Genomic DNA, 6,836 nt, shown 5'->3' with positions numbered 1-6,836 from the left:
TTCTTCTTCTTCTTCATCCTCATCCTCTTCTTCTTCATCCTCATCCTCTTCTTCTTCATCCTCATCCTCTTCTTCTTCATCCTCTTCTTCATCCTCTTCTTCATCCTCCTCTTCTTTTTCTTCTTTTTGTCTTCCTCTTGCAGGTCACTGCTCATGCGCAGTTTTTTTATCGGTAAAAAATCGGCCGATTCGCCCACTAATTGCCGCGAAAATCAGCCGATCGGCAAAATCGGCCGATTTTTTTCCAACTTTACCGAAAAAAAAAAACGGCCAAAATACCGAAAATCGGCCGACCAAATCGCCCACTAACGATCCGAAAATCGGCCGATTTTATTTTCGGCCGAAAAATCGGCCGATTTTCGACCCATCTATGGCCTGCATTATAAACCATTTTTTTGTAACAGAAAAAAATGAATGTGGTGAAAATAAACAAGTTAAAGTGGTGAGTAATGTTATGAGCAAATTATCCAAACAAATATAAATTATAATTTTATTCTAATACATTTAAATACAAAAAAATGTTTCAGTGGAATACCTATTATGATTGGTCCCCAGTGAAATAGCCATTTGAGGATTTGCCAATGTATGAGTTCATCTATAAATTTCCATTTAAATTGAAATACCCGGTAGAATGTGTCCATGTAACAGCCCTTGACTAATATTTTCAAAATGTACGGATGATATAAGACCACTCTATATTGCTGGCTATCATTTTGCATTTTTTCATACTTTTTTTCTTCAATGTCTATAACAATACACAGTGGCATTTGGTAATCCAGCATTCAAAAACTCCAGAAATATACATGCAGACTTTTTATACACTATATGGCAAAGGTTTTGGACACCTGACCATCCTAAATATAAAAGCTTGTTGGAAATCCCATTCCAAAATCATGGGCATTCATGGTCATTCACAGCCTCAATCTCTTCATCATTATAACAGCCACTCTTCTGGAAAAGATTTCCTCAGGATTTTGTAGTGTGTCTGTGGGCATTTGTGCCCATTTGTGAGGTAAGGTACAAATATTGGAATAGAAGACCTGGCTCACAATGGGCATTCCAATTCATCTTAAAGGTTCCCAGTAGAGTTGAGCTCAGGGCTCTGTGTAGGCCACTTGAGTTCCTCCACACTAAACTTGCCATACCATGTCATCGACCTGGTTTTGTGCACCTAAAGTCAATTATTTTTGAGGGGTGTCCCGTACTTTTAACCTTATGATATTAAATTGCCTATAAACTTTGTATATTTTTAAAGTTTGGGGTTTTTTTGTTTTTTTTATTTGAATGAAAGGTGTCAGAGCAGAAACCTGCGGGTGCTGATGTTCTTCTGAGAACGGCAGTTGCCATTATTTAGCCTCATCCTCACAATGAGCAAACTGATATTCTTGAATCATTATTCTTGGCAAATGCTCCAGATAGCTGGAGATAAGTTTCCTGACATTTTATCAGTGACAAAATAATTCTTACACTTTTACCCCAACATCTACACATTGTGGATCTTGAAATAATGTCTAAGCCTCTATCAGACCCTGTACAAAAGCCTATTAGCAGAAGTGAGATAGGAACCCAGCAGAACAACTGTGTGAAAGTGTAAGATTTTCCTGGCAGAGGCACATAAACTGACTACAAGGTTGAGGAATTCAACAAGAGTACATGCAAAGGATGTCCCATGAGAAGATGGAAACATAAGTGTTGAGTGAATTTTTGTCTTTTAAAACCCAAAAAAGAAAGTTTGTCTGAATCATATATTTTTTTTTAAAACTAAAATTAGCTGCCTCTTTAGTCCTGACAAATCTGCATGGAAATAATTAAAAATTGGCTTAAGTGAGACTTGACTATCACACTTACCCATCATACCTTATCAGTCTTTGGGCTTTAATATATACTTTGCATGTATAACACCTTCAACAAGATTATGGAGTGTGTCTGTAGGAATATGTGTCCATTAGGCCAGAATGAAATTTGCAATTCATCCCAAGCTGTTCAGTTGCATTGAGGTCAGGGTTTTGGGAAAGACACTTATCTATCTATCTACCTACCTATCTATCTGTCTCTAGTGCAGCATCTAGTTCTCAACCCAATATAAGTAGAGATTATATATATATATATATATATATATATATATACACTATATTGCCAAAAGTATTCAGATGCCTGCATTTTCACACACATGAGCTTTACTGGCATCCCAGTCTTAGTCCGTAGGGTTCAATATTGAGGTGGCCCCACCCTTTGCAGCTATAACAGCTTCAACTCTTCTGGGAAGGCCGTCCACAAGGTTTAGGAGGGTGTCTATGGGAGGGTTTGACCATTCTTCCAGAAGCACATTTGTGAGGTCAGGCACTGATGTCAGACAAGAAGGCCTGGCTTGCAGTCTCCGCTCTAATTCATCCCAAAGGTGTTCTATCACGTTGAGGTCAGGCCAGTCAAGTTCCTCCACCCCAAACTGGCTCCTCCATGTCTTTATGGACCTTGCTTTGTGCACTGGTGCGCAGTCATGTTGGAACAGGTAGGGGCCATCCCCAAACTCTTCCCACAAAGTTGGGAGCATGAAATTGTCCAAAATGTCGCCTTAAGAGTTCCCTTCCCTGGAACAAAGGGGCCAAGCCCAACCCCTGAAAAACATCTCTACACAATAATCCCCCCTCCACCAAACTTTACACTTGGCACAATGCAGTCAGGCAAGTACCGTTCTCCTGGCAACTGCCAAACCCAGACACGTCCATTGAATTGCCAGACAGAGAATTGTGATTTGTCACTCCAGAGAACACGTCTCCACTGCTCTAGAGTCCAGTGCTTTGCATTGCACTTGGTGATGTAAGGCTTGGATGCAGCTGCTCGGCCATGGAAACCCATTCCATGAAGCTCTCTACGCACTGTTGTTGGGCTCATCTGAAGGCCATATGAAGTTTGGAGGTCTTTAGCTATTGACTCTGCAGACAGTTGGAGACTTCTGCACACTGTGCGTGTCAGCATGCGCTGACTCCGCCCTGTCATTTTACATGGCCTGCCACTTGGTGGCTGAGTTGCTGTTGTTCCCAGTTGCTTCCACTTTGTTATAATCCCACTAACAGTTGAGCGTGGAATATTTAGCAGCAAGGAAATGTCACGGATGGACTTATTGCACAGGTGGCAACCTATTATGGTACCATGCTGGAATTCACTGAGCTCCTGAGAGCAACCTATTCTTTCACAAATGTTTGTAGAAGCAGTCTGCATGCCTAGGGGCTTGATTTTATATACCTGAGGCTATGGAGGTGATTGGAACACCTGAATCCAATGATTTGGAAGGGTGTCCCAATACTTTTGGCAATATAGTGTATGTGTGTGTGTGTGTGTGTATATATATATGCAACTGTATTTTAAAAATGTCCTTAACACTCCAGAAACCCTAAAACAAACCTTCAATGCATATGATATCCTGATATTTAACACAACATTCTAACACCTCACCCAAAAAACCTAAACTACACATTGACTCTAACAGCAACCTAACTTAACACCTAAAACAAGCCCTAGCTCCATTTACCTGATCTTAGGCCAGGGAAGCCACACCAATTCAACACTCATTCTGCCATCTTTGCATGCTTTGAAAGAAAACAGTGGCCATGCTATAAACAGAAATTTAGATTTGTATGTATATAAAATATTTGTATGTACATAAAATATTCTTTATCATCAGGCTATGCGTGGAAGGAACCAGACAAAGATAACTGTGTTGACACTTCTTGGGTTTGGTGATCTCTTTCAAATGAAATATTTAGTATTTGTTTTCTTTTTGGTGCTTTATATCATCACTCTCGTTGGTAACATCCTGATTATTGGGCTAACTCTCATCACTACAAAGCTCCATTCTCCCATGTACTTTTTCCTTGGAAATCTTTCTTTGTGTGAAATCTTTTTCTCTAGTTTTGTCTTTCCCCACATCCTATACCTGGTCTGGGGTAATGGAGGCTCTGTATCACTATACTATGTTATTGGACAATTTTATGCATGTGCTTCAACTGGGATTGCTGAGATTCTTCTACTCGCTATAATGGCATTTGACAGGTATTTGGCCATTTGCAACCCTTTAAGGTACCCCACACTGATGAATTTTGGGACTTGCAGTTATCTAGTCTTCATAGCCTGGCTGTCAGGATTCATAACGGTGTCCATCACTACTAGTGGAATTTGCAGGTTGGAGATCTGTCCTTCTGAAGCAATCAATGTGATATTTTGTGAGATTGTGTGTATTTTAGGGATGTCTTTACCAGATACCTATATAGTAAAAATGGAAATATTGGTCTTGACCACTGTGTTTTGCTTGTTCCCCTTCATTTTGATCATAGTGACCTATTTGTCCATATTTGGCACTATCCTAACCATTTCCTCCAAGGATGGAAAGATGAAAACTTTCTCCACTTGTAGCTCCCATCTGACTTCTGTGTTTTTGTATTTTGGGACATTGTTTATTATTTACCTGGTCCCCTCTCAATTTTACTCCAAGAAACTGAAAAAAATGTATCTCTTTGGTGTACACAGTATTGATTCCTTTGCTTAATCCACTCATCTACAGTTTGAGGAATAAGGAAATGAAAGCCTGTCTGATGTCTTATATTACTTATTACAAATTAAACAACTATCCAGGGGTGTTACTGCTTTAAAGGAGCCCACGACTATGCGATATATAAAATAAACCAATTATGCCCATTTTACTTCCCATGTGAAACATAACAGAACTGTATCCTTATTACTAGATGCACCAACATGCACACTTCACCAAAACTGGTAATTTTTCAGCAAAATCATTTTCCATCATTCATTTAGGTAATTCCTGCTTGAGAGGTTCTGACCGTTCGGATCCTTTTATACTAAAGCTGAGCATAATATTTGGCAGTAGTAATCGTGGTATTTGAGGGGGTTCAGATCACCAGCCAGCTGTATTGGTAAAAGCAAACCGTCTTTATTTTTTATAACAGAAAATTAAAACAGCTTTCAGCTTCAAAAATAAAAAGGGCAGTTCATCAACTTTTAACACGGAAACAAAGATTTGGCTCACCACCAGCATTAACCTGTCCCACAACAAGGTTTTGAAGTTCCTGTCTGCTTTGGGGGTCCAGAAAAGTTACAAGTGCTCAGCAGCATCTCAGTAACATGCAGTACACAGCTTTTTATCACAAGTGTGTCCTGCTTCACACAATAATTCATGGACACCTGCTGACTGCTGCCTGTCCATTTCAGCCCTCTCTCACAGGCAGGTTCATCTTTACAGAACTAAGATACCCAAAGCGATATATCTCTTTGAGCCTGTAAATTCTGGGTCCCATATCAGGATTTTACATTCCTGAGAGAACTGTAAATGAGATTTCCCTCTTTATCGGATCACTCTGGAATCCCTCACCCTACATGGGTGAGAATCCCCGAGTACGCCACCTTTCTTCTTTTGTCCCCCTTAACCACTTTGACACTGCGCTAATAGCCGATAAACATTTACAGCATGGCTCTGCAGTTCTGGAACAATGTCCTCCTACGCAGGGGCGGACTGACCATTTGGAAACTCGGGCACTGCCCGAGGGCCCGGGGTAAGTAGGGGGCCCCATGAGATGCCCCTGGTACCTTTTTCATAGGCTTTTTTGAGTTTGGGCAAGGACACAGGGGCCCCATGATCCTCTATTGCCCGGGGGCCCCATGAGTTGTCAGTCTGCCCCTGCTCCCATGTACCCCCTGGGCATGTATCGAGCATGCTCTGTGCCTTTCAATACAGTAGATCACAGATTGGGGTGAAGGACCAATCACAGCAGCCCTTTGTAATCAGCTGTGTCCAATTATAGCTTCACAGATGTAAACAAACTAAAATCCTTTGCTGGTTATTATTATTTCCTCACACAGAGTCGGTGTCGATGTGAGTCGATCTATGAAGGGCATAGTAAGTACAGCTTTTACACTGATACACAGTGATTATCAGAGCAGCTATTATTTAGGAAAATTCAAGTTCCTTGGCTGTCATACTGATTATAACGGTTCAATGCTTAATGCGTCAATGACCCAGAACAAGTATAGAGACAGGGAATTCTATCACTTCTCTGACACCCATTTACAGCATAACATGTTTTAGGTTTTTAAAGTGTTGAAGCAGCATCACTATATCGCTATAGAATCACTATAGCTAGACATTGGAAGCAAACGGTCATCCCGCTTGACTATGTTATGAATAAACTGAATTGGATTATGATTCACAACAGACTCACCTATATTCTACACAACAATACTAGAACATTTGATAAAACAGGGGACTTGTGGATCCGATATATATTTTCGTGCCTTAATGTGCCCCAACTTGACCCTCTCTTTTTCTTTTTCTACTCCTTTTTCTTTATACTTTATCATTCCTTTTTTTTTCTGTTCTCAATCTCAGGTCCACGAACAATGGTTCTTCCCCCTCCCCTTCTACTACATCTCCTAACTCTCCCCTACCTGTCTCCTTTCTGGCTTCCCTCCCCCCTCCCTTACCCCACCACTGTGTCCATCCCATATATATATTGTTAGATAAATGATATGGACTTTTCTTTTTGGGTTATCCAATATCTACTCTTCAGAGTCCCTGGTCTCCTGTTGCATGTTTTATGCCTGATAAACCGTGTTCTTTTGCAAAATCTACTTTTGCGACATGACTATTGTTTAATTGTTCAATCATTTATTTGGAAAAACGGTTCAATAAAAACAATTGGAATCTAAAAGCGTTGAAACCAGGTACAACCAATAAATTTAGCATTTTTGGAAGCTAGCAATGGCAGCTTTCAATCTTTTCCATACATCAGGTGTACTTCAATTTCCAGAAACTGTATGATGCCTAA

This window comes from Staurois parvus, unplaced genomic scaffold, assembly GCF_062004578.1.
Source record: "Staurois parvus isolate SC_StPar_1 unplaced genomic scaffold, SC_StPar_1.0 ptg000470l, whole genome shotgun sequence".
Lineage (NCBI taxonomy): Eukaryota > Metazoa > Chordata > Amphibia > Anura > Ranidae > Staurois > Staurois parvus.
This window is presented reverse-complemented; position numbering follows the sequence as displayed.